This window comes from Canis aureus, chromosome 34, assembly GCF_053574225.1.
Source record: "Canis aureus isolate CA01 chromosome 34, VMU_Caureus_v.1.0, whole genome shotgun sequence".
Taxonomy (NCBI): Eukaryota; Metazoa; Chordata; class Mammalia; order Carnivora; family Canidae; genus Canis; species Canis aureus.
The window spans coordinates 22,782,081-22,809,811 of record NC_135644.1 but is presented as its reverse complement, the minus strand read 5'-3'; the positions used below and the strand labels follow the sequence as shown (position 1 = coordinate 22,809,811).

The window sequence follows — 27,731 nt, the reverse complement described above, 5'->3', positions numbered from 1 at the left end:
AGCTTAATTCCATGGTGGTCTAAGAGAAGACAACTGTATAGTTCTTATTCTTGTAAAACATTTAAGATGTATTTTACGGTTGAGAATATGGTCTATCTTTGAGGATGTTTTATGCAAGCTTAAGAAGAATGTGTATTCCGCTACTGTTGGATATAACATTCTTTAGATGTCAATTATGTTCAATTGATTGATAGTGCTGTTGAGTTCAACATTCTCCCTAATTTTCTATCTGCTAAATCTACTTAAAATTCTTTCACTTTAAAAATTATTTCTTATACGATGGCAAGCCAAAAAATGCTGTGAGATATTGCAGTGTGGATTTAAATTTAACACAATCTTCCAGATTGTGTACGTAGAAATTAAGACTAAGAGAAGATAAAAACCTATATGTCCTATAGTTATTTAACAGTGAGACAAGGACTTAATTCTTTAAACACCAGTAGTCTTGTCACCTTTATGACTGGCTTCCTGAAGATTCTTAACAAAAAGTTCTGTATGATAATATAATACTTTTCTTTGGCAAAGGGATCTATCTTAGAAAATTTTTAAAAAATAATTTGGTTTATTAATACTTTGAAGAAACTATGTCAACCTAAAATTATTCTCAACATACTCCAAAAGAAAGACATTTCCCACAGGCAAGACTGAATGTGACAATACTATGATCCTGATACCCCAAATATACACTGTTACAGTCCAGTCTCTACTTCCTGCTGGCACCAGGTCACAGAAAGAAGTGCTTCATCAATGGGAACCCTATGGATCTTTACCTGTTAGTAAAAGCAAAATAAATTATAATCCCTTACACTTGTAGAAGGTTACCAGAATGACTAAAAGTTGCTGTTTGAGACAAGAACTTGGAAATGTAGAGAACTCAAAGTTGAAGGAAAGATAATAAAGAAAAAAAAAAGGTTGTAAAAGATGAACTAGATGTTAAACAGAAACTGGGGTATGGTATCTTTAACAAAATTCAATGAGGAAATTAAAATACACTTGGGAATCTTTAACTTTTTTCAGATATTATTATTTGCATTTAAGAACATAAAAGGTCATTGTATATAATGAAGATTGATTTATTTGAGAATCTTAACATCTCATCCAAATCATGGAATTCTGAGTAGGCCATGAATATTGATTATTGATATCATGATGGCTCAATCTGTAGATTGTAATAAAAAATGATCTTATAAGAAGCTATTTCAGGTAATGCAAATCTCATAAATTTATGGGATAAAGGTTGTGTATTACTAAGAAGGAGATACTCCAGATTTAGAAAGGAAATAAAAAGCAAGAGCGATCTAGTACTTACTAAAAGATGTTTCCAAAAAGCTAGTGTAGCATATCTCCTTTGTTCTCTGCAAATTCTGTTATAATAGGTCCTGATGCTAAGTGGTTTTGGTTTTAGGTAAGTAAAAATTTTTAAAAAATTATATTATAGCTGTATGTTTCTTAGAAAAAAAATTAGGGGAAAAAAGAGTAGGGAAAAATTAGAGAGGAAGATAAACCATGAAACATTCCTAACTATAGGAAACAAACAGTGTTGCAGAAAGGGAGATAGGTGGAACAAATAGGGTAACTGGGTGACATGCATAAGGAGGGCACATGATGAGACGAGCACTGGATGTTACACTATATGTTGGCAAATTGAATTTATTTATTTATTTTTTAAAAAGTATTTATTCATGTGAGACAGAGAGAGAGGCAGAGACATAGGCAGAGGGAGAAGCAGGCTCCATGCAGGGAACCTGATGCAGGACTCGATCCCAGGACTCCAGGATCACAACCTGAGCCAAAGACAGACGCTCAACCAATGAGCCACCCAAGTGCCTGGCAAATTGAATTTAAATAAATTTTTAAAAGAATTTTAAAGAAATTAGTTGTACTGAAATTCTGATTTTTCATGTAAAACCTGATAACCGAGTTAATATGTATTCACTGTACACTCTCACACTCATTCACTATGGAATATATATAATCCATATTTCTATATTCCTAATACATATATTGCATATTACTTTTTTCAAGTAAGCCTATTTGTTTTCAGGTAAATTAAATTGATGGTAGATACTTGATATACGAGTCAATTTATGCAATCCCTTTATTTAATAAGTACATTTCATCCTATGTGCAAAAAATAAAGAAGTCTTTGATCTTTGTGTTTATTTGGAGTTAATAAATCCAGTCTCTTTCCTATTTCAGAGCTTTTACACATGCTCTGCCATCTGGCTGGAATAGTCTTTCTCTCTTCTAGTTGACTCTTACAGAGATCTTCTCTGATCATCTCCTTAATTTACTCTCAATAAGCTGTTCTCTTTTCTTTATAGTCCTTGTTTGCTTGGTTGTTCAAAATCTGTTTTGCATAGTACTCTATAAATTCCATTAGATCAAGGACCACAACTATTTTGCCCACCATGATGGTAGGTATAGCATGTAACAAAATGCTTGGCAAATATTATGTACACAATTAATATTTGTTCTGAGAACAAATAAATGAATTAGTATAACATAGCAGAAAGAGTTTTGAATTGGAGGTCAAGAGAAACAAATTCTTGTATAACATCAATCTATGTAGGTTATTTAACTTCTTATTTAACTAAATAACTTGTAGGATATTTAGGCCTTAAATTTCTTTTCTCAATATAAATAATAACAATAAGGCTCTGTTACATTTATTTTTGAGAATTTAAGATAGCAAATGGAAGTACAGGCACATGTCAGGTACTTGGTAAATAGTGATTGTGATTGAATAGCCTTAGATATGTCATAACCTTAAACCTGTCATTTACTCATCTGTAAAATCAGTAAATGAGTTGTTGTGAAGTTAAAATATGATTCCTATAAGCTCTGTCCTTGGCAGAGAGTAGGACATGCAGTGGATATTTGTTGAACATATATTTTCAGAAAGTATATTGTCTAATACTGATGCCAGGACTCCTCATATAACTTCATTTTATATTTTTGGGAGAAAGTATTATGCTTACAGAAGTGCTGCTTGCTATTGTTTCATGGACATTTCTGTGTTGTGTTTTTTTCTTCCATATCTAGTCTTATCCTATTTTGATGACAATTTTTGATGATTTACTAGTGACAATAAATTCAAATAGAATTTTTCTAATTTACTTTCCTCTCAGTAACACATAATTTTGATTATCACTAAATTCTCCTTAATAGAGAACTGACTAGATTGCTCTTCCAGAAAACCATCATTTAACTTTTTTTGCCTACTCTGAAGATGTTCCAGAGAATCAAATAATCAACTGTCAGAGAGAACAGAAATTGAAATGCAAATTGAAACGTTTAACCTGCATAGGAAAGAGCTCTGAATGGGCTTCATCAAACCAGTTATTGAGCATATCAGTTATTGAAAATAAGTAACACCAGACAATACGACAATGTAACAGTGATGAGATGGCTTAAATGTCGCACAATTGTGTGGGAATATCAATGTAAAATATATAATACAGTAAACTGAACTATGTAAATGGATTTTAACATCAAGGGAAGATAAAACGGAAGCAATTTGGAAAATAATAGCTCCCAGGAATCTGCTAAGAATCGATGCCCTTACCGCAGATCCCATTAACAAAGCTTCCATGTTTCCTACCTGGCTTTATTAATTCTATCTGACCTTATCAACTCCCTTCTGACAACTCTACTTTCATTCCACAACCATATCAATGTTCCTTTCTCTGCAAATTCCTCATGTTAGTTTCCCTGTTTCAAGTTATGAGTCCCTGCTCAGCTGCTGTCCTTACTCCCCTGTTATTCATCTTTTTCTCTTTCCATGTTATTCCTTTTTTCTTTTTCTATCAGTTTTTCTTCAATCATTTTTTTCTTCTTAACTGTTTTAAATTTAAAACAGCTTTTAAGAAATTTACAAACACTATGGACTCTTTCCCCAGAGGAGTATATATCACATATCATCTGTTTTACTTGCAATTTTAGGGAATTCTTGAACATCATAAGGTCAGCTATGGATAAACTCCAGGTAAAGAACACCTGTGTTAGCCATCTTCTTCCAATTCTCAAAGCAGTAGCAATAGTTACCATTTATTGAGTAACTGCCAATACAGCAGATGCTGCCCTGGGTGTCTTCTGTTTTTTGTCTCTAAACTTCATGAACCCCATTTCACAGAAGATGCGGTGGAATGAGAAAGAGGTTAAATAATTTGACCAAAATTATACTTAGTTTGTAGTGGAATTGGGATGTGAATCCAAGTCTAATTCTAATTACATGCTTTTCCCCCTGCAACCCACTGCCTTGTGACATTTGGTGAGAAGAATGAGACACAGAGAAGAAAAACCATTGAAATTCTACAGACTAACAGGTAGTAAAGGGAATTTGTATAGGGGATTGTATATTCCATATCCATATAATATTTCATATAACTATAGAATATGGGTAGTTATTCCATACACAGAGCATAGCATTTTTTTATAAAAGATGTTCAGTGATAATAGGACAATATCGTTTTGTAGCTAGTATGCAGTAGAATATATGAACTCGTTGTTAAATATAGAAAAGAATACTTAACAGTCAGAAAAATATTCAGCTGTAAGTTCCCTAAATGTTCTTCTGGATTATCTAGCTTCCCAGCCCTTCTCAAAGGACACCCAGCAATTAGGGGTTAAAGTTTGTCATAGCATGGCCACAGCAATGACTGGTTCACATCTGCAGAAGTTAAATATTTTGAATATCTCTCGGTTATGGACAGAACATAAAATAAATTGCCGAATTCCTCCTCCTAATCTTTCACTTCTTTTTTTCTTTCAGGTTTGACTCAACTCATATTTTTTATCACGTCTAATTACCTTTGGAAGTATATTCTGTTTCCAGAAATGCAATAAGAAAAAGGAGAAAAGGTCTGTGGATTTTGCTCACAATTTTGATATCTATTCTAAATTCCTAAATTCTTTCTTTCTTTCCTTAATTATGTAAGAACATAATTGAATTGAAATAGTCTTGGGAAAATATTTTCAAAGTTATCTCAAATTATGATTGTGTTCTTTCATCTTCTTATCACTATTGAATGTAAAAACCAACAAACAAAATCCCACTTTTTTGTATAAGTGAATTGGGTAAATCCAAAATTACAATAAAAATTTTGGCTTATATACAAATTAGAGTTCAACTACAACTGAGAATTTTTAAATTCATTTAAATTTTAAATAAGGACACGAAATTTTAAAACAAATTATAAATGTATTATCCATGTCTTTTGATAAAAAGTTATGTTTGGCTCTAAATAAAGAGAAATTTTGGGAGAAACAGAATTAGTTATTTTTATTTATTTATATGTTTATATATTTTTAAAGATTTTGTTTATTTATTCATGAGAGACACTCTTTTTTTTTAAGATTCTTTTTTTAATTGATGAGAGACATAGAGAGAGAGGCAGAGACAGAGGCAAAAGGAGAAGCAGGCTCCATCCAGGGAGCCTGATATGGGACTCGATCCTAGGACTCCAGGATTACACCCTGGGCCAAAGGTAGGCGCTAAACCACTGAGCCACCCAGGGATCCCTTCACTTCTTTACATACTTTTCTCTCTGATATTAACTGGCCTCTTTACTCTCCCTTGACCTCATGGAGTGTGCTTTCCCAAAACTTTATGAGTATGACAGGGTATATAGAAGTCAGTATTTCTCAAATATGGTATATGTATAACACTAATGGTATATAAAAAGAAGTGAGGGAAAGAACTTTTTTTTATTTTGCAATTTTATCTTTATTTCAGAGTCCATTTAACAAACCACATAAAATAAGAACTATCACATCAAACATTTTTTTCCACAGAAATTATTGTTTACAATAAGTTTAGGATGACCAGCCATCCCCAAGATCCTCCATTGCTCCAGGGCACTAGACTTGAGCCAAATAGGGAGGCAAGCCATGCATTGGTTTTCAATCACTGTTGTGTGCTGCAACTTCAGTGCTGATGTCATGCCTCCTACTTCTGTTCATCTCCAACAGCATCACAAGACCAACTTTCTTAGATTTTCTCCACATCTTACTGATAATCATCTTCCAAATCTTCTGAATGTTCTGTACAATCCCTAGTAATTCTTGTCCTTCACCTCTCCCCGCTACTAATTTATTTAACCACTCTACAACGCCTTTAAGAATTCTCGCTGCAACCAAAGGGTGCTTTCTTCCTTCTTCAAGCTCTTTAACATTTTCCTTTGCATCCTTCCCTTAGTAAAACCTCACTCTTCCCTGGGTTATTGTTTCCCTGTGATGTTCAAACAGACTATAGTTCTTCCTTCATCCCTTTCATACCACATTTCACATACCTTAGGACCTGGAGTTACAGTGAGCATCTTCTTTGCTCCTGTTAGAAGACCTCAACTTTTTTAAAGCACATATTTTAACCTTACCATCAATTATGTCTTCTCTTTACTATCATCTACCAACTTCCTAGTCATTTTATATCATTTTCTCTTGGTGTTAGCAACAAGTTCCTGATTTCTTCTCCAGCGTTCTTGGAGATTTCTAGTGTCATTAAGATCTACCCCAAACCAGGCCTGTTGGTTCCTCTAGTTCTTGAAAACAATGTTCTTTTCTCTACTTTGGTCTTTAGTCAGTGCCATGTCCTCTGCCTTTCAGGTTCATCACTTCTCATTTAGGTATTCACCTCCAGTAACTCAGATACTCTATTCCTTTTTTTTTTTTTTTTAATTTTTTATTGGTGATCTATTCTTTTATTAGAACCATACCTTAGATCTTGCTATCACTCCAATGTCTGCAACTCCTTCAATATATAGATTTTGACATCCCTCTAACCAAAATTCCTCTCCTCTCCTCTCCTTCCAGCCATTCTTCTCTAGCACATCCAATCCAACAATTCTCTGAGCATAGTAAATCTTCCATTCTGTGACCATATTACTTTAGGCAAATGCTTCCTTATCTAGACTAGTTTCCATAATCCAATACTATAATCACTCCTTTTTAAAATCATAACTAACCTCTTTCTTCCACTGTCAGAACTGTCTAATGAAATCTTAACTCTGCCTAACTCAGTCACCTGCTTGCAAAAGACCTATAGTTGTACCACTACAGTTGAAAGTTGCTAGAGATATTACATAACTGAATTGACAAGATTCACTTTAACTTTATGTACAATTAGCTGCAAAGTATACTTCTTAGCTGGTTTTATTCATTTCTTTTTACTTATATCTTCTTTACCAGACCAATAATTGCTTAATTACTCCTGCTCTTTTTCTTTAGTTTTCTTCCCTCCCTTGTACTCAATGTTTTCGTAAGAAATCTCATTCAATTCAATGGCTTAAAACACTACAAAACTTTGATGACTCTCAAATTTTATCTCCGTCTTAGTTCCAAAATATAAAATTGTCTTCTTAATATATCTAATTAGATATCTGATAGGCATTTCAAACTTAAAACATTAACAAAATAACTACCGTGTTTCAAAGAAAATGCTTGCCTATAAACTTTTCCTATTTCAGTAAATACTATCCTTAGAATTAGCCTGCCTTTCTCTCTCTCTCTCTTTCTTTCTTCTTTCTTTCCTTTCTCTTTCTCTTTTTTCATTCTTTCTTTCTCATACATTCAATCTATTACATTTCCACATGTATCTCAAGCCAGTCCTCCTAATTACCACTTCTTTTCCAACCCTAAACCTTTTCTATAACCTCATGTGGATGACAGAATCATTCTTACTAGTTTACTATTGTTCTTGCACAGTCCAGTCCATTCCTTATACAGTAGTCAGGAGGATCTTTCAGTAGTGTTAATCAGATCAATCATTCCCATGCAGGAAGCTTTCCAATGGTTCTGTATTCCACTTATTAAAATATTTTAATACCTCACCAGGGCCCACATATTATATCATTTGTCACATACCTTTATCTTTAAACTTACATCTCTCTACTCATCTCCTCACCTTTTGTACAGACCATATTCCTTTTTTTTTTTAATTTTTATTTATTTATGATAGTCACAGAGAGAAAGAGAGAGAGGCAGAGACATAGGCAGAGGGAGAAGCAGGCTCCATGCACTGGAAGCCCGATGTGGGATTCGATCCCGGGTCTCCAGGATCGCGCCCTGGGCCAAAGGCAGGCGCCAAACCGCTGCGCCACCCAGGGATCCCAGATCATATTCCTTACGTCAAGCTAATTTGCATCTCCAGACTTTGCAATTGTTATTCCTTCTGATTGGAATGCCATTCACCTTTGAGTATCTAGTTCTCATCATTCAGGCTTCAACTACATTTTACTTCCTCTAAGCAACTGGTCCAATTTCCAGATAAATCAGGCCCCGTATCCCATATAATTCTATTATATTTTCCTACTTAATTTTACCTACCACAGTCATTGGTGCCAAAGCTATTCTTTTTATGTGTTTTGTGCTTATTATATTTTTCCTCTTATTAGAAGACAATAATTTATTTGAAGGCATGGAATCTGTCCTATTAAAATTATACCTTTAATGCTTAAAACAATGATTAGAACACTGTAGATGTTCAATAAGTGTTTATGGGATGAATCAAGTAGGTGGCATCCTTAGACTTGAGTTTATTTATATAACTGCAGCTCATTTATAAACTAGTATTTTAAAATAAGATAAAAATTAAATTCCATTTACAGCATACATTAGAAAAACCCTTTGATTAATGTTTGCTCTTCAAAATGACTAAAAATCTTCACTAAGTTATTAAAAAGTATGTTTCATTTTTTGCTGAGCTGTCAAGAAAGTAAGAAAAATATGGAAAGGCTAACGTAAGGGAAAGAAGAATCTAGGAAGGTAACTATTATCAAAACTTGACAGCCACCTTGAGAGCATCTATCAATCCTTATTGATGGTGACATTACGTTTAAACATTTTCTAAATGTGTGGGAAATGAGAGATAAAGGGCTTACCAAACTTTAAAGATCTGACAAGATGGAATGCAAAGACTCAAAGGATTGTACTCCCAATGAAACATACTCAACAGAAATAGAGGCAGTTCCATTCAACAGAAAAGACTTCTGCCTTAAACTTACTACACTTGGTGGGGGGAAGGTGGAGAATTTCATTGAGAATTCAAAACCTCAAGCCTGATATAGGTTTTGAGTCTAAATTAAGTTATGAATCATCTTCAAAACTCAAACTATAGCATTAAAGTGATCCAAGGTTTATAGTTTTCTCTAATGCTTGACATAAGAGGAGTTATTTCTCTTTGGAAAAGAATATAAATCTCCTGCCATAACCTCATAATATTCTCACAGATAAAGTTCTATTGACAATGAGCATGCAGTGGAATCATAAGACACACAAAGAATAAGGTATCATGAATGAAGTAGTAGGGAAAATGAAAAGATTTACATTTTCACATATATTAAGTATTGGAATTATCAGACAAAACTATAAAATAACTAAGTTTCTATACATAAAAAGGAAAGAAAGCATCAAAAATACATATGAAGATCCAGAAACCTTAAAAATGGCTAATACATTTTTAAAAAATTTTAGGGGAATTAAAATTGTGACATTGAAATAGTAGGTTAGAATAGCTAAGTAGAAATTTATTTTTTAAAAAAATTAGAATATAGGTATAAAAAGGGAACTAAAAAATAGCCCAGAGAATCAGAGATTTAAAGTCTGAAAAAAATATAAAGAATTACAGATGATAGAGTAAAAAGCTGTAATATATGTCCAGTTGGATATCCAGTAGAGAGAAAGAAATAAATAGAAAATAGTTAAAGAGATCATACTTAGGAATGTTCTAAAAACAGTAAAAGATGTGACTGTTTAGACTAAGAAATCTAAGTTAATCTAATGTAAGGTGGATAAAAAGAAATCTACACCTGGACATAAAGACAAAGCACAAGACACAAAGCCAAAGCAGCCAAAATGTATTATCTTCAAAAGCATGACCTTAGTTTCAAAAGCAATGATACAAGCCAGAAGTCCATGGACTTATGTCTTCAAATTGTTGAAAAAAAATAATACCCAGTCCAGAATTGTATATATCCAACAAATATACAGTTTGCTCTTTCAAGAGTAAGGACAAAATGAAAAATCTTTCAGAAAAACAAAATCTTTTCTTTAATATCAAAGACACTTTCAACACACTGGTTCTCAAACTGGAGTAATTTTTGGCCCCCTTCTTGTACCTTCTCCTCCTCAGGGATATTTGGTATCATAGCTAAAGTGTGTTATTAGCAAGGATGCTGCTAAACACCTGCACTGTACAGGACAACCCACACACCAAAGAATTACTTGGTCCTAAAAGTCAATAGTATTGAGGTTGAGAAACCTTGCACTAAAGTAATATCTAAATATGTACCTAAGAAAGGAGGAAAAGACCCCAGAAAGAATGTCTACAATGCAAGAAAAAATTAAGAGGAAAGGTATTCAGTCATAAACATTAACTATATAAACACACAAAATTCACAGTGTAAACTAGTAAAACTAAATTACTAGAAAAGAATATCATATAAATTAGGGTTTAATTAGCTTTCCAATGTCCTAATAATTGTAATATTTCAAAAATTCTATCAGAGATAGAAATACTTGTTTTCTAGGCTACAATAATGTTGATACTAAAATGAGACAAGAACATAGCAGAAAGAAATATTACAGACCAATATCCTTTATGGATAGATATCCTTTATGATAGATATCTTTATGGATAGATATGAACAGGCTATGAAAAAGATGAGACAATGTTATCAATCAGGTTTATCCTAAAAATGCAAAGTTAGCTTAACATTAAAAAATCAATATAACCCACCACATTAACAGATTGTATTAGATCATGTTATCTATTCACAATTATTTATTCTTTCCCTACCCTGCCATACTTATTCATCCAATGGCCTAGGATTTGGCCATATGATCTATTGTGGATGATAGAATGTGAAAATATGTGACATACCACATCCAAGAAGAAGATTTAAATACACTTGCGTAATTTGGCTTTCTCCTCCCTTTCAGTTTTGCTGAATGCCATGAAAATAGTGTATCCCAGAGAGAAGTTGCTCTTTCAATATGGTCCTGGGAATGTGATGAAATTTGGAACTCATTTGATATACATTTGATGACAACAGTCATGTAACATAATAAAGAAATGAATATTTTTGTTGTATGTTACACATTGCTTCTTTTAACTAAAGAAGCAAAGCCCTGTATTAATTTCCAATAAAACAAAATAATTTAAGATAAGATCTTATACTTTTAAAAATTGAAGAAATTCCTTTATCTGCAAAAAATTATATATAATACTAATATATAATATAAGTATGCATAATATAATACATAGTTTCTAATGTTGAAATATGGCATACTTTACTATTGAGCACAAGAAAATAATGCTATTACCATTTCTAGAAATATTAGGAAGGGTTATCTCAAAGTAAGGCAAGGGAAATGCATTGAACATAAAAGGATTGGGAAGGAAGAATTTTCAGATGATATACTTGTATATAAAAAAATATCCAAGAATGTACTGATAAATTTTTAGAATTAATAAGAGTTTAGCAGGTTTGTTGGATATAAATTAATAAACATCAAGAGAATTTATGTGTAATAAGAAAAAAAGAGTGTTGGGAAATATGACCAAACTAATATCAACAAAAATATCAAGTATTTAGGTATAAATCTAATGATATATTTGTGGGATATTTATGGAGAAAATGTTAAAACTTTAATGAAAGACATTTAAGAAGAACTGAATAAAAGGAGTAGTATGCCATATTTTAGGGCAGAAAGAATCAATATCCTTGGGATACTTATTCTCCTTAAATTTAACCACAGAATCCATGTAAGTGCAATAAATATATTAACATATATTCTTTGTGGAATTTAAAATGCTGATTCTAATTTATAGATGTGCAAAGGTCTAAGAATGGCCTAGGCACTTGATAAAGAATAATAAATTTAGAGGATTTATCCATCAGATATCAATATTCATTACAGGGTTATACTGATAAAAAAGATGTGGTATCAGAAGAGGGGCAGACAAATAGGATAACATAGAAATTACAGAAACTTTTTCATATATCAGGAAAATTCTTTTTTTTTAAGATTTTATTTATTTATTCATGAGAGACGCAGAGAGACACACAGAGAGAGGCAGAGACACAGGCAGAGGAAGAACCAGGCTCCATACAGGGAGCCTGATGTGGAACTTGATCTGAGACTCTAGGATCAAGCCCTGAGCCAAAGGCAGGCGCTCAACCACTGAGCCACCCAGGTGTCCCAAGGGAAATTCTTATTGAACAGAACAAGCATGGCAGACAGTGCATAAAAAGACAGATTATTTTATTAGGAAAAAATACAGATATCTACTCCAAAGTATACTCAAAAATCAATTCTAGAGGGACCCTGGTGGTTCAGCGGTTGAGCATTTGCCTTTGGTCCAGGGCATGATCCTGGAGTCCCAGGATCAAGTCCCACATCAGGCTTCCTGCATGGAGCCTGCTTCTCCCTCTGCCTGTGTCTCTGCCTCTCTCTCTCTCTCTCTGTGTGTCTCTCATGAACAAATAAATAAAATCTTTAAAAAAATAAAATATGCTTTAAAAAAAGCAAATTGTGAAAAAACTATGAATTTGCAATAGGACAAGATTTATTTACCAAGATCCCAAGGCATTAATCATAAAGAAAATATTAATATGATTACATTATAGACCTTGTATTCACAAAAAGACAATACAAAGACATTCAAAAGGCAAACTATAAATTGAGAAAAGATATTACAACAAATAACTACCAAAAGGTTAGATGGCAGATTATGTACTGAACCCTACAAATCAGTAAGACTACAATAAGTAGCTTAATTTCAGAAAATAGGCAAATGGAGCAGATATTTTATAGAACAGTATACTGGATATATTAATAAATATTATGTATAGGATATATTAAGATATTAAGAGATGATTAATACAACTGATAAAAAATGAGATCAAACCAAATCCATAATTAGCATTTTATATTCATTAAATTGACAAAAATTAAGAAATCTAATAGTGCTAAATATTATCTATTTAGATAGAATGTGGACTTATAGAAAGTCCTTAGTCTTGAAGGGAGTATAAATTGATACAACTCAGAAAAATAATTTTGAGTTATGTAATACAATTAAAATATGTAATATTATTTCCAACAGCAAAAAAAAATTAGAAAAAATAAATGTATGTCAAATCAGTGTTGGATGCATAAATCATAGAATATTTATACGAAGTATACCCTTTAATAATGAAAATGAATAAACAATGATATATGCATCAAAGAAAGATAAATCTCAAAATCAAAATTTGAGTGAAAAACATGTAGGTAAAAAAGTAACATTCAGTATACTTCCACTAGTAAGAAATTAAAAAAATATTCAAAATATAACCATGTACGGTTTACTGGTTTCTTTTGAACTTTACAGGAAATAAAAAGAATAATAAACATAATAACATTATGTTAAGGAAGAGAGGAAATATTTAAGTGGATTTCAAATGTTCTGTTTCTTAAGCTCAATAGTGGATATTTGGTTGTTATTATTATTATTATTATTGATAATATATACTTTTAAATATTATTTTATACTTGTTAATCACTTAATTAAATAATAAAATAAACAGTTAAGCAAAATTTACATGATATACATTATGAATATAGTAGGCAAAGTTTTAGAATCAATGGAATTGATATCAATCAATTCTTTGAAATTATCATACTTATTCACTACCAGGATTCCACTAATATATTAAGTATATGTCCAATAGCTCTCACAAAGGGAAATACAAAGGACTGCATCAAGATGCATAGATAAGAAATCAGTATTAAAAAAAAAAAGAAATCAGTATTTAGTCTTCTTGTATTTAATTCCAGTGTCCTTTTCTAAATACCAACCCCCCATTTTAAATTAACTTGAATGCTTAAAAGGAGACATCACATCAGCTTGAGTATCTTATAGGAATGATGCTGTTAAAATCTATCTTCCATTCGGGCAGGAAGATTTGTCACTGAGGTTCTTTTTTCTTTTCCACTTACAGAAAGGCATCTTAATATCTAGAAAAAGTTCTTAAGGATTTGGAGACAACAATGGAACCTATTAAGGTAATCCAGTAAGAGCTCACTGAAGGCACTTCCAAATCTCTGTTAGACTTAAATAGAAATCAATCTTAACAGTAAAAAATGGGTATATTTCATGTTCTTATCCATTTATGAAATAATTATCCATTTCTGAGCATTTTAGATAAGACTTAGGAAACTAACCAAATGCGAAACTCTTCAGTCCCTCTGCTTTCATTGACATAATTGCATAAGACAGTGTGTAACCAAAAAAGAGACAGAATTTTCACTGGCAAGCAAAGCACTTCCAATTTTTACTTCTATGTACAGGAAATATGTAACTGCCAAAGCTGACATCCCCTAGAGCTTCTGAAGTAATTTTTATAAGAAATCCAGAACTAAGTGGTGCAAACAGAAGTACCTTCAAAAGCTCCAGTAGTCACTATTTTAAGGCTTTTAAAATTGAAATAAAAATGAAGTCTTTCAAGGTAACTTCACAGAAAACTTTTCTTACCCTGTACTATTACGTGCGGCTTCATTTGTGACAGATTACTAATTTTCTTATTTTATGTATCTGATGTTTCCCTGAGAAAAATCACTTATGCTCAGAAAATTTGCAAAGATATCATTTATGAAAACAAAAACAAAAACAAAAAATCCTTTGGCACTACTGCTTAAAGATAAGAAAAAAATTATATAAATGTAGAATCTTTTCTAAAATGTTACTTTAAAACACAAAATTATCATTTTAATGTCTTTAACTTGTTTAATTCTACCAAACAACTTGGTTAACTGAATGTAAAAAATATTAGTAAAAATGACTAAAACCATTGCAATCCACTGTTCTTTTAAATTTTGACAGATTATGGGACACCTGGGTGGCTCAGAGGTTGAGCACCTGCCTTCGGCCCAGGGCGTGACCCTGGAGCGCCGGGATCGAGTACCGCATGGGGCTCCCTGCATGGAGCCTGCTTCTCCCTCTGCCTGTGTCTCTGCCTCTCTTTCTGTGTCTCTCATGAATAAATAAATAAAATCTTAAAAATAAGTAAAAATAAATAAATTTTGACAGATTATATAGCAGAAAGGATAGACGCCTGGGAATATGCACTCTGAAAATGTCTAATTGGTCATTAATTAATTAATATTCATTTTGGTAATGTCATCATGCTGTTTTTAAACATTGGAGGTGTATAACATGGAAGAGTAAGATTTTAAGTACACCACCTACTGAATTTTCACAAACTGAACATACTCATTTAACCAACACCCAGATTAAGAAAGAATGTTACCAGTACTGCAGAAGCATACCCTTCAAGATACCTACCCCCAGACTCCCTTTTGCATGGCCTCCTTTCCTCCATATTACATTTGTGAGAGCCATCCAAATTGTTGCAGGGATTTATAATTTGTTCTTTCTTAATTGCCATGTAATATTCCAGTGTACCACAATATGTTTATCCATTCTGTTCTTGAGGAGCACATGTGCAGCTTTCAATTCAGAATCATTATGAATAATACTGGTGTGGACATTCTTGCACATTTCTTTTGCCAAACATATTCTGCGTTTCAGTGGAACTACTGAGTCATAGGGTACACATGTGGTTAGCTTAGTAGTCACTGTCAGTTTTTCCAAGCTGCTTTCACCAAGTAATAGTCACACTACTTGTTTGTGGGAGTTCTACTGGCTCCACATTCTCACCAATACTTGGTATTTTCGGTCTTAATTTTAGCCATTCTGGTGGGTGAGTAGTAGTATCACTTTTTGGTTCTAATTTTCTTGCTCTGGTGAGTAGGTCTTCATTTATTGACCATTCAGAGATCTTCTTTTTAAAGTGCTTGCTTAAGTTTTCTTGTTCATTGACTTATTGGGTTATCATCAAGTTATTTTGAGGGTAAAATAAGATACTACACATGAAAGATATTTATACATTTGCAAGTGCTGAACAAATGTAAAGCATTTTTATTATTAAATTTATTATTAATGCCTGGAGACTGGGGTTTTCTAGATCAAATGAAGGCTGTCAGTTTTCCTAATGTGTTGCTTTCCTAACAATATTCTTTTTATGAAGATAAGAGACTATAAATATATAAGTATATATATTATACTACATAAGGGACATACATAAGGGACATACAAGAGGGCATGACACTTTGTGCTCAATAAGTAATTGAGTTAAATAAGTAATAGCTTCTATTATAATTACATTATTTAACTTGAATGTGAACTGTTGGGAACATTGCTAAGGAATGATAATACCCCCGAATAAGATGGAACTCAATAGCCAACCAATGCTAGAAAAAACAAAACTGATTAAAGATTTTCATCAACAATGAAGAGCTGTTTCCAATAAAAATCGCTTCATGGTAACTCTGCATATAATGGGGGGGAGTGACAGAGTCTAAAGTCTACAAAAACCTTTGAATACTTTAGGAAGACTGACAGCCTAAGGATCATGGCTTCGTTGACATCATTACACAGCATATCAAACTCAAATGAGTATATTTTGGGAACTCTGTGTGAATTTTACTTTAGAGCCTCAGAGAGTAAGAAACTTCTTTAACCTCAATATTAACAGGCTTTGGACACATATGCTCGGATTGAAGGACTTAATTACCTATTGAGCACAGCCAAGAAACTCTTTCGAAGCTCTTGGAACTGGGCCTATTTTCCTAGCAGGTGGTGGGCATATTAAGGATGGGGGTAATATTAGGCGTGTGTAGAATATTTATCCAAATGTACAGTGAAAAACTTCTGGAGCTTTGACATTGAAAGAAGACGATGATTACACACTCACTTGACAGTTGGCTAGAGTTTGAAACGAATACAATAGCCACTGGATGTCTTTGCAGGATATTTGAGTCCAAGGGTTATATATTTCAACACAGACTTTAAGAACTATAAATATATGCCGAGTCAACATTTGAAAAAACAGATCACAGGTGTGAAATTGGAAACAACAGCAGTATATAGACTATACTACAGTGTAAGTTTTCAGGAACAGAGTGGTTCTTCTGAGTTGAAAAGAAACTGTTGAGATGTAAAAGGAAGGGAAGAGCCCCACACAATAGGATTGGCAACAAAGGTTTCCCACAAGGGTAATTTTGCTTGTATGATTCTCAGAGTGGAAAGAATTGTTATCATGTAGCTATATCTTTAGTCATCTCAGAGAAACGTTCAACAAGGAATATTGCAATATTTTCAAGTTTGCATATGTAAGCTAATGTGCTTGTGTGTGTTTGATATATTAGAATGCATAGCTATATATGATTGAGATATGCTGTTTTAATTTAAATTATTTGCACGTTATACTTTGCGGGAGGGGGATTACTAAAGCTTAAAAAACTCCCAGAGTTAAGACCATTACTCTATATTAATGCATCCCTGATGTGCTAATTACTGAAACATTCTGAGCAGTTGTTTAAAATATAGGAGCAATTTAGAGAGTTAAATACAGAACAACAACATCAAACTATGCATTTTCTTGCTTTTATGTTATGAGTTTCACTTCCAACTTTTTTTTAATATCATTATCTTTATTTCTAATCCATTCAGTAACCCAGGAGTCATATGAAAAATACTTCACAGTGTTTTTAATTATCTTTCCAGGGTGAAAACCAAGGCAGGATTTAGTTTTGTGTTAATTAATGTATGATGCCTTATTTATGTCTGCACCCCATATTTCTCAATTTTAATGACCTTCTGAAATATTTCTAAATTTGACTTAATTTGCTTTTGAAACTTATTTCAAAAACTTCCCTGAGAACATTTAAAGTATCTTTCAAATCTACATAATTTAAGATATAGAAATTAAAGTTTTATTTACAGAATTAGAAAACATGCCATATTTAAGCCTGCTATGGAAAGAAAATTAATAAAGAACATAGCATCCTTCTAGTTAAAGAATGGCAATATGTAGCTAATTGAGAACATGAATGCCTTATGGTATTTGACATTACAGTCTCAGTATTTTGTGCTGATTCACTTTTAAGGATCAAAACTGAAAAGGAAGAAATATTCCTTAGAATTTAGAACTATATTGCAATCATCTCCAGAGGAGAACAGATGACAAAGTGGGGGTCACACAGTAGGCCACCCTCTCTCTAGTGATATTTCATTCATGTAACAGAAGTCTGGAAGTGTTGAGGGGGAAGAGAAGGAAGCAAGGACATGGCAAAAAAAGAGCAACCTACAATCTGAGAAATAGGAGACAACAGAAATAGAAGACCCAGTTGCTCACTGGGTACTCATTGGTGGAATGAGTAGGGCTAGAGGAATAAAAGAAGTTGGATTTCCACAGCGTATATATGCCATATAAGAGACACTCAAGTCTTTTTCATTTTTCCAGAGCACCTGCTAGACAGCTATGAAATTTGTAACCATATACATAACCAGCCCCCAGTCCATCTATCTACCCATTCGCTAGACACCTAGTGAGCTGCAGTAACAGGATGATGAAAAAGACACATCTGTATCCTACCCTCAGGGAGCTTACAAAATAGTGGGGGTTTATTTGTATACCATCATGCCAATAGGTATGCAAATAATTATGTAATTATAGTCATGATCCTTCCATGAAAGTAAATTTCTAAATGCCATGATAGTATTTATCAGGATCTCAAACACAGTATTAGAGTCCACAAAAAAATAGTTTTGAAGCTTTGTTCAGATAGAACATATTCCAGTAACATATTCCAGTAACATATTCCAGTAACAATCCATTTTCGTGTCCAGTAGGTACAGCACATCTAATATCATCCAACAACTATAAAATGCTATTGAATGATAACAGGCTGTACCTGTCTTTAGTTAATCATTTGTTTTATTGATATTGTGACTCATTTTGTAGTAGGCAAACTGTAGGGATGATTATTCTACGCTATTATGCTCCAGTCAATTGCCTTTATAAGGAAAAGGTAACTTAAATTTCGAATTTCTTATACTCTGTTTTCCTGAAACAGGTATCACAGACATATTTGTATATGGGGGAGAGAAAGCTTCCAAAATTCCTATTTGAAAATGTTATCTAAAATTAACTCTGGGGCAGCCCCGGTGGCACAGCGGTTTAGCACCGCCTGCAGCCCAGGGTGTGATCCCAGAGACCCGGGATCAAGTCCCACATCAGGCTCGCTGCATGGATCCTGTTTCTCCCTCTGCCTCTCTCTCTCTCTCTCTCTGTGTCTCTCATGAATAAATAAATAAAATCTTTAATAAATAAATAAATAACTCTGAATTGTAATGATAATCTAAAAAATTAGATCTATGCTTGATCATGTGAACTATCTCCTTCTATCTGGTACCTAGTGGATGTGCATGTTTCTGTTTATATTGGAGTTTTCAAGAAGATGGTACCACATGGTACTTTTGAAAATCTTTAAATTAAAAAAAAATTTAATGGCATAGCAGATTGGGTAATTAAAGGCAGGAACACCGGTGCCCAACCATTTGGGTTTGAATCCAAGAACCATAATTTACATGCCATATGAACTTAGGCAAATCATTTATTCTCTGTGTGCTTCAGTTTCCTCATTTATAAAAATGTAAAAGAATAATTAATAATAAGAAATAAAACTAAAAAATAATAATAAACCTGTTTCATAGTTTCATAGTCTGATTTGAAGATTAAATAAGTTCATTTCAAGTTAAACAATTAGAAGAGTGTCCAGCACATAGTAAGCACATAATAAATGTTAGCTATCATCAACAGGAAAAATGTGGACTTAACACATAAATAATAAATTTGTGTCAAAACAAAAAGCCAAATGGTGTCACAAAGTGCTATACAAACAAAGGCTTCACAATATAGATATCTCCTGCTATTTGAATATTTGTTTCAAAAGACCTACATTAGCAACCTCTTTTCCCCAACTAAAAGAAATCTGAAAAGAATTTTCACTTTTATGAAATAAAGGCAAAAGGCAATAATAGCATTCAGCATTTGTTTTGCAGTGAGCCGTTACAAGAGGCAGCCTACGTCCAGAGCAGTGAGACTGGTCCTTCCAAGCTCCTTCCCTGAGAAATACCCTCAGCAGCATCTCAGCATCAAGCCACCATAGCTTTGAACTGTGTCTGTGAACATCTGTGCTTTAGTTCGATTTATATTCTGCATCCGTTGGCAAGATGTGTTCTAAGGTATCAGAAAAGCCTAAGAGAGGTTATTTTTGGGTCTGGGAACACTCAAAAATTTTCCATATAAATTAATGGTAATTGCTTCTTCACTTAAGGTCATTGCAGTTTATGAAAGGCTTCATAGGAATGCTCTACTTTCAGATACTGGGGGATATTTGTGCCTCAAAATGATAGAAAATGAGGAGTCACAGAGAATGCAGTAGTATAAACATGTCACACACAGAAACTGGTGCCAGGTGGTCTTTCAGAAAAATGATGAGCATAGAGATGGGGATGCGGCACAATGTAAGTATCTGAGTTGATGGTGATACTGTTTCTTGATCTGGGTGATGATTATGTGGATATGTTCATTTTGTGATAGTTCAGAAAGATGTACAATTCTGACTTGTGCACTTTTCTCTATGTGTATTTTAATAAAGAATTTAAGTGAAAATAAGGAAGATGCAGACTTCTTCCTCAGGTCTTTCCAAAAAGTTCATGACTGGGATCCCTGGGTGGCTCAGCGGTTTGGCGCCTGCCTTTGGCCCAGGGCGCGATCCCGGAGACCCGGGATCGAATCCCACATCGGGCTCCTGGTGCATGGAGCCTGCTTCTCCCTCTGCCTGTGTCTCTGCCTCTCTCTCTTTCTGTGACTATCATAAATAAAGAAATATTAAAAAAAAAAAAGTTCATGACTTAGCAGTCAGCACCGTATTAATCTTTTTGTACTATGAAAGTGGTTAATTTGTTGACAAAAACAATCACCCCATTGGTGTTGCTGACTGAAATGTTACTAGTTTTATAGTTTTGTTTGGAGCCAATGTAAATTTAGAATTCATAATTACATGTGAGCCAAAAGCCAGAGTTTGCAGTTAGTTTTAAGTGTCTACATAAATAACACAAAGATAGTTCAACTCAGAACTGATTTTTTCCTTTAAAAGAGGCCTTAAAAATAAAACAAAAGAGACCTTATTTACTTAATTCACTTTGATGCATTTGTGATAAAATGGGTTTAAAACTAAACCTTTGATTCAGGTCATGATCTCAGGGTCCTGGGATCAAGCCTCCATCTGGCTCCCCATTGAGTGTGGAGTCTGCTTCTTCCTCTCCCTCTGCCCCTCCCCATCATTTGTGTTCTCTTTTGTGCATGCTTTCATAAATAAATAAATAAATAAATAAATAAATAAATAAATAAATAAATAAATAAAATTTTTAAAAGAAAATAAAAGGTACAAGAGATAAAGACAGTTCTGAAAAATCTTAACTTTTTAGCATTTGCCATTTCTTTCTATTACTGAAAATGCATTTTAAATCTGTATTCAAAATTAATTTTCTTCTTATAAGAAGGTTGAAATGAATTTATTGGCTGAAATGAATTTATTGTCATAATTTATTTAAAAAGGTAAAGTCATAAAACTGTATTTTTGGCCCTGTTAAGTGATGGGTCAGATCTTAAAATATAATGTGAACGACAATGTACCTGCAGCCAGAATGGAATAGCCAGACCTTCTTTTCTTGCAATATAGTACGCATCCATTTATTGAAGAAATATTTATATAAGTGCCAAGGTTCCAGGTGATAGTTTAAGCAATGGAGAGTTAGAAATGGTAATTCATACACGTGGTGTACGTGCCAATGGAAATCCATTTCTTAGAGGCCATTTTTATTTCTTTATTTATTTTTAAAGATTTTATTTATTCATGAGAGACACAAGAGAGAGAGTGGCAGAGACAGAGGCAGAGGCTCCCTGCAGGGCTCGATCCCAGCATCTTGGGATCACGCCCTGACCCAAAGGCAGCCGCTCAACCACCTGAACCACCCAGGCATCCCTAGAGGCCATTTTTAGAAGCATACAGCCTTGCTGTTGCTACTACCCATTTCTTGCCAATTTTAAGAACTGGTTTATTAATACATCTTGTAGTCCTGAGAGGGAAAGAAGAGATATCAGAATTTGAGAAATTTTGTAACAAAATACTTAAGTCTAATCTACAACAGTCATGGTTTAGTCAGTTCATACTTCAGGGCTTGTGACAACAGCTATGGGTTGGATCAAGTGACATTTATTTGTTTTTCAAATGACATAGATAGTATAACAAAAATTACTGGAGGAATGTTCAACAAAATGTTATCCCTGGTTACTTTTGTGTGGTAGGGTTATATATGACTTCACTCTCTTCTTTGTGCTCTCTATAATTTACAATTTTAAATACAGAGCTACTAATTGCTTCTGCAATCAAAGAAATATTGAATTCTAACTTACAGACCTTGAAACTAAGTTTAAAAATATAACAGTAGACCTACTTATATCTGCAATGACCAATATGGCTATTACCACAAAGTTTAGATAGAACCACAGAGAACCATTACTTCCTGAATGTTCATTCAGGAAACCCCAGACACTAAATGATTTGTCAATCAATACATTTCAGCTTAAACAAGACTTTCTTACATAGTGTCTTGTACAGAATTTGGCTTGCTTAATATACGAAAGTATGGATTTTTTTTCTCGCCTTCCTCATCTCAAGGGCATGGATCAAAAAATAGGCATAGAAGAAAGATGATACTGAAATACAAAGAGTCAAAGCACATGGTTAAAACTTTAAGCACTGTGGTAAGAGAAAATGTAATACAGAAATGGCTTTCCTGCCGAGTGAACCAGAACTCTTTATTGCAGGGCATGACAAGGTGATGATGTCTATTTATTTACTGGAAGACACACTGAATTTAGCATGTAGAGATTTATATCATCTCTGTAAAGCAAACTGGAACATCGAGTTTCTTAAGTGTGTGCATATCATTTGATAGTCAAACAAAACATACAATATTCCATTCAGATAGTGTAGACATTTGAGAATTATTTTAATATTTTTCAATCCCCAAGTAAAAAAATTCCTCATTTAGGAAAATTTCTCACTTAGAAATTACAGTACTGCAGAGCTGAAAATAGTCTTTGGATTCATCAACTATAATTTCCTCATTTTTGAAACGAAGGCATTCAGGATAGAGAAATCAGGTGGCTCCTTCAAAGTCAACTAAATGGTAAAAAGCATTTCTAGCCTGGTATCTTTCTGCTAATCTTGTCGAAATGATTTTTAAACATTCAACTGACCTCTTCTAATATACCATTTTGACAACTTACTCTTTGCAAGTATTTTGTCCATTAGATTTTATTTTTTATTTAAACATCTAAATTAATCCTTAATCCCACCTCCTGCGGCTCATTGAAAGCACCTCAAGCTTTTAAGTACACACTGCTTCAGTATGTCAGAATTGATAAATGTGAGACAACAGTGAAGACATTTCTAATAAGAGACACCAAGTCAGATTAGGAAACAGAGATCTAATTCTCTAGTATAAAAGGACCTTTCCTACATGTCTAAATTCATTTAGACATAATATTTCTCTAATTCAAATCCTCATACTTTCTGGTATCAACAAGCTAGTTTTTAGCACTTGCTGAATTCCTAGAAAATTGTTAGGCACTATAGTCAACATAAAAAAAAAATATTTGGGGACTGTACCTTCAGGAACACTAGCACTTCATTTAGGAGATAAAGTGCACAATTTGAAAATTGGCATATGCTAACATATGACAGAAGGCCAATTGAATATATTCTGATGGGAGAATGTATAGTAAGATGGCTGGGTATGAGTGGCCAGAAGGAAACGCTGGAATTATTGAGAATAGCTCTGTGATGCCTCTGGAACTGAGCTGGTACCGGGAGACTGGTAGAGTTTCAAGGCTGAAACATTATATTCGCAAGCAAATAGAAGCAAATGTTGCAGGGTGTGGTGGGAGGAGCTGTTTCAGTTGTATAAGGACAAGTAAGGTGAGGCCAGATGGAAAGTCAGAGGTGCCCATAAGAGGCTAATGAAGTCATTCAGGGGGGTTTGTGGCAGGGCCTGGCCCACAGAACAGAAAGAAAAGGACAAATGAAAAACCAAGCAGGGGATATGAGATAGGACGTGAAAACAAATCGATTAACTCAAACTTTAATAACGACTCACTGTAACTCATCCAGTCAAGGAAGATAAAGCAAAGCAGAACAAAACAATAAAAACAGATATCCCATCCTAAAATGAGAAGCCAGCGTACTGAATTTTAGCCTTTTCTTTTCCTAATGAGGTGATTGATAATCTGACTTCAGTGGAACATGACGGTAGTTCTCTGACATTAGAAGCTAGTTTTCATGGAAGAAGCCAACCAAGTCAAGAAGACTGAGGCATAAAGTGGGAAAGTGCACTTATCAGGATATTGAAAAAAGTTTAATGTATGGTGGGGGCAAAGGCTTTACATTCTGATGGGCATAAAAATGATCTCATAGGATTTTGCTGTCACTATATATTCTTCTTCTATAGTAGAGGAGGTAAGCCCTGAAACATTAAAAGCAATCTCCCAATTTCAAAACCCAAATTTAAAAACATGTTTGCTTCTTTCTTCAGCCAAGGATTAAAAACAACAACAACAACAAATTATCCAAGGTGGTTAACTTCTCTGTCAACCAGTGGACTGAATATAGCAGTTAGTTTTTAATCCTGAGTTTTTGTTAGTGTCATCTCCCAAACAAAAAAATAGTAATTTGTATTAGCTCTGACCAGTGAGTGCAAACTATTTCATTGCTAGAAATAATTTTACCAATCTAGGCTAGTAATGCTGTAAATGTTTGTCATGGTTTCGTCTTAAAAGTTACCCAGGGAGACAATGGGGGTCACATTTTGCTAATCATACTCTACAAGAGATGGAAATCAGTTCAAGCCTTAGGAAAGGTCTATAAGAAGTTCATCTACAAATCAGAACAAAGTTGCATGCTATAATGTCTACTTTTCTCCTTTGAAATGTTTCCTGAAATCCCTTCTGTTAATCCCATATTTTCTTCCACATTCTTCCCTTTCTAAAAGGTGCCTATGCCATGTAGATCCAAAACAGGTTTACAGATCAAGATGCCGAGGCCAGTACAAATTCTTGAAGGCCACTACCCTGCCTGGCATGCAGGCAGCCTCAGATGAAGTCTCAACAACTGCCTTATTAGAGATAAACAATTTTCCATTCATTGGAATCCTCTAGATCCCCTAGAACGCCCATGCTCAGGTGGGAAAGGTGTTTTTGTTTGTATTTCAAGGAAGAAAGTGTTTCTATCTGAGTAATTGTGGCAATTAGCTGTCCCCAGCATTCCTTGTCTAGATTTATCAGGGTCACCACTAGCTGTCCCCAGCATTCCTTGTCTAGATTTATCAGGGTCACCACGAGCAGGGGCAAACCAGAAAAGTAGTGTCCAGCTACCTTTCCCCAACAATGAAAATGTCCATTAGGAAGAATATTGCTGGTGACAACCTCAGCCTTGAAATTGACCCTGATTAACTGTGGACTCTTTTCCAGACAGTATTATCTTCATTTTCCATTTCCTCATTTTCCAAACCTTGATGCTTTGTATTGCAACGTAGTTATGGAGGAAATCATGTGTCCAGTATCCGTGGTCTGCTGGGGCTGGCCAATACTGCCTCACAGTTCATAATGACTCCCAAGGAGTAACTGCTACATTTTCAGAACTTTAGTGACACAGAAGTTAAATACAGCTACTATTAAAAATTAAATTACATAAATTAACAATTAAATTATATTAAAAACAAAGGTAACAAATATATAAAACTCTTAGTTGTGATTTTTTATAACATTTTATTATTATGTGCTCTTGAAGCGATTTATGCTGTTGTATCTATCTGTATGGTAAAGTACAGATACTTTACTTCACGAGGTATAGTAATGCGCATTTCTTTTCAACTCTGCATTCAGTGATGTCACATTGGTCGCTTGAAATCATCCACACTAAAGTATTTACCACAAAAATTGATAAAGAGTACAAATCAGAGCTCCCTTCCTTTGCTAAAAATTTACTAGCACACCTTGGAAGAGCCCATCATTTTGAAGGCTGAAGTCATGGGGCAGAAGAAAGATGTGTTAATTTAAAATTCAAATTTTGGGGGGCTCCTGGGTGGCTCAGTTGGTTAAGCATCTGCCTTCAGCCAAGGTCATGATCCCAAGGTCCTGGGATCAAGCCCCACATCAGGCTCCCAGCTCAGCGGGAAGCCTGCTTCTCTTCCCTTCTCTCCCCACTGCCCACTGCTCGTGCTCTCTCTCTCTTGTTATCTCTCTCTCTCTGTCTCTCGAATAAATAAAACCTTTAAATAAATAAATAAAATTCAAGAATTTTTTGTGCATGACAATCACCAGACTGATTTTCTATTAGAAGAGTACATTCAAAAGATGGATTTCTAAGGAAAATGGCCCAAGAACCTTTCTAGCAAGTAAACCATTTGTGTGCACAATCCAAGTTACTTTTATCAAGCATTTCATCAAGAAATTTTTAATTAAAGCATATTTCACTGCTTACAGGGACATTTTTAAAAAATTACCAGTGATAATTTACAATATGTTGAAACAAAAACTCATAATGCAATTATGAGACTGATAGTTCCCACCGAGCTACTACATTTTAAAAGATAAGAATATAGGGCTAACTCTATTTAGGACACTCCACTTAAAGCGAATTCAGTTTTCCAATGATGGAATTATAGTGTGTCAAGCAATCCAATCCAGTGCAACTCATCCTTTTGCTATTATGAATTTAAAACACAGCAAAGTTATTTTTCCTGTTTTTCTTTTATTGTGTCTGCTATCTGCACTGCTATCTAATGGCACACTATGTTCATTGTCATTCACAGGTGTCTTATGTCCTAGAGTTTTATACGCTACTATAATGCAAAGAGCCCAGATGGAGTCAGAAAGGTCTGGAATGAATACTTTCTCTGCCCCTTATTAGCTGTATAGTTCTTTTTTTTTTTTTAGATTTTTATTTATTTATTCATGAGAGACACACACACACAGAGGCAGAGACACAGGCAGAGGGAGAAAGAAGCAGGGTCCATGCAGGGAGCCCGATGTGGGACTCGATCTCAGGACTCCAAGATCCCAGGACTCCAGAATCCCAGGACCCCAGGATCATGCCCTGGGCCAAAGGCAGGCGCTAATCCGCTGAGACACCCAGGGATCCCCAAGTATAGGTTTTGAGTCTCCACTTTTTTATCTATAAAATGGGTATATCATCTACTATCTTTCTAAATTTGTTGTAAATCTGAGTATTGCAGTACCCAATAAACTCTCCAACTTCCTCAGTCAGAGTCTGGCACATAGTTCATCTTATATAAACAGTATCTATTATTATACTCTTGTGATACTAAATAAGATACTAATAATTATGGCATTAAATTATTTTGGTTATTAGGCCTCTCTCTTATTTAGTAACACAGAAATCTCCAATTTTTTTCCTAAAAAGACAAACATGTTTATAAGTAAATTCAAGAACCTATGATATGCAAAGTTCAGTTAATTCTGCTTGTAATGTTTCTTATTAAAATGTATTTAGCATTTTTTAGGGCCTTATTGACTCAAATAAAGGAAACACTGATGTTCACGCATCAGGATTGTGGCATGCACTATTTAATCTAAAATTAAATGATTTCTGGAGTTCCTGTTTTATAGAGTAAATGTATAAATATTTCAACATACCTTTCAGATACAAATATCTGAGGAAGATAAGGAAAATAAGAAGTATGAGGAGGATAA

At 34.0% G+C, this 27,731-nt stretch overlaps 1 protein-coding gene and 1 long non-coding RNA gene across 3 annotated transcripts in view; one reads left to right on the top strand and one right to left on the bottom strand.

Annotated features, from left to right (window-relative positions):
- KCNH7 (potassium voltage-gated channel subfamily H member 7) overlaps positions 1-27,731 on the bottom strand; it is a 480,585-nt gene that overhangs the window by 295,223 nt on the left and 157,631 nt on the right. The gene's annotated exons all lie outside the window — the stretch shown is intronic.
- LOC144304886 (uncharacterized) lies at positions 4,129-15,011 on the top strand. The gene is made up of 3 exons (XR_013371872.1): positions 4,129-4,328; positions 13,986-14,049; positions 14,867-15,011. It is a non-coding gene; the product is annotated as an uncharacterized LOC144304886 (long non-coding RNA).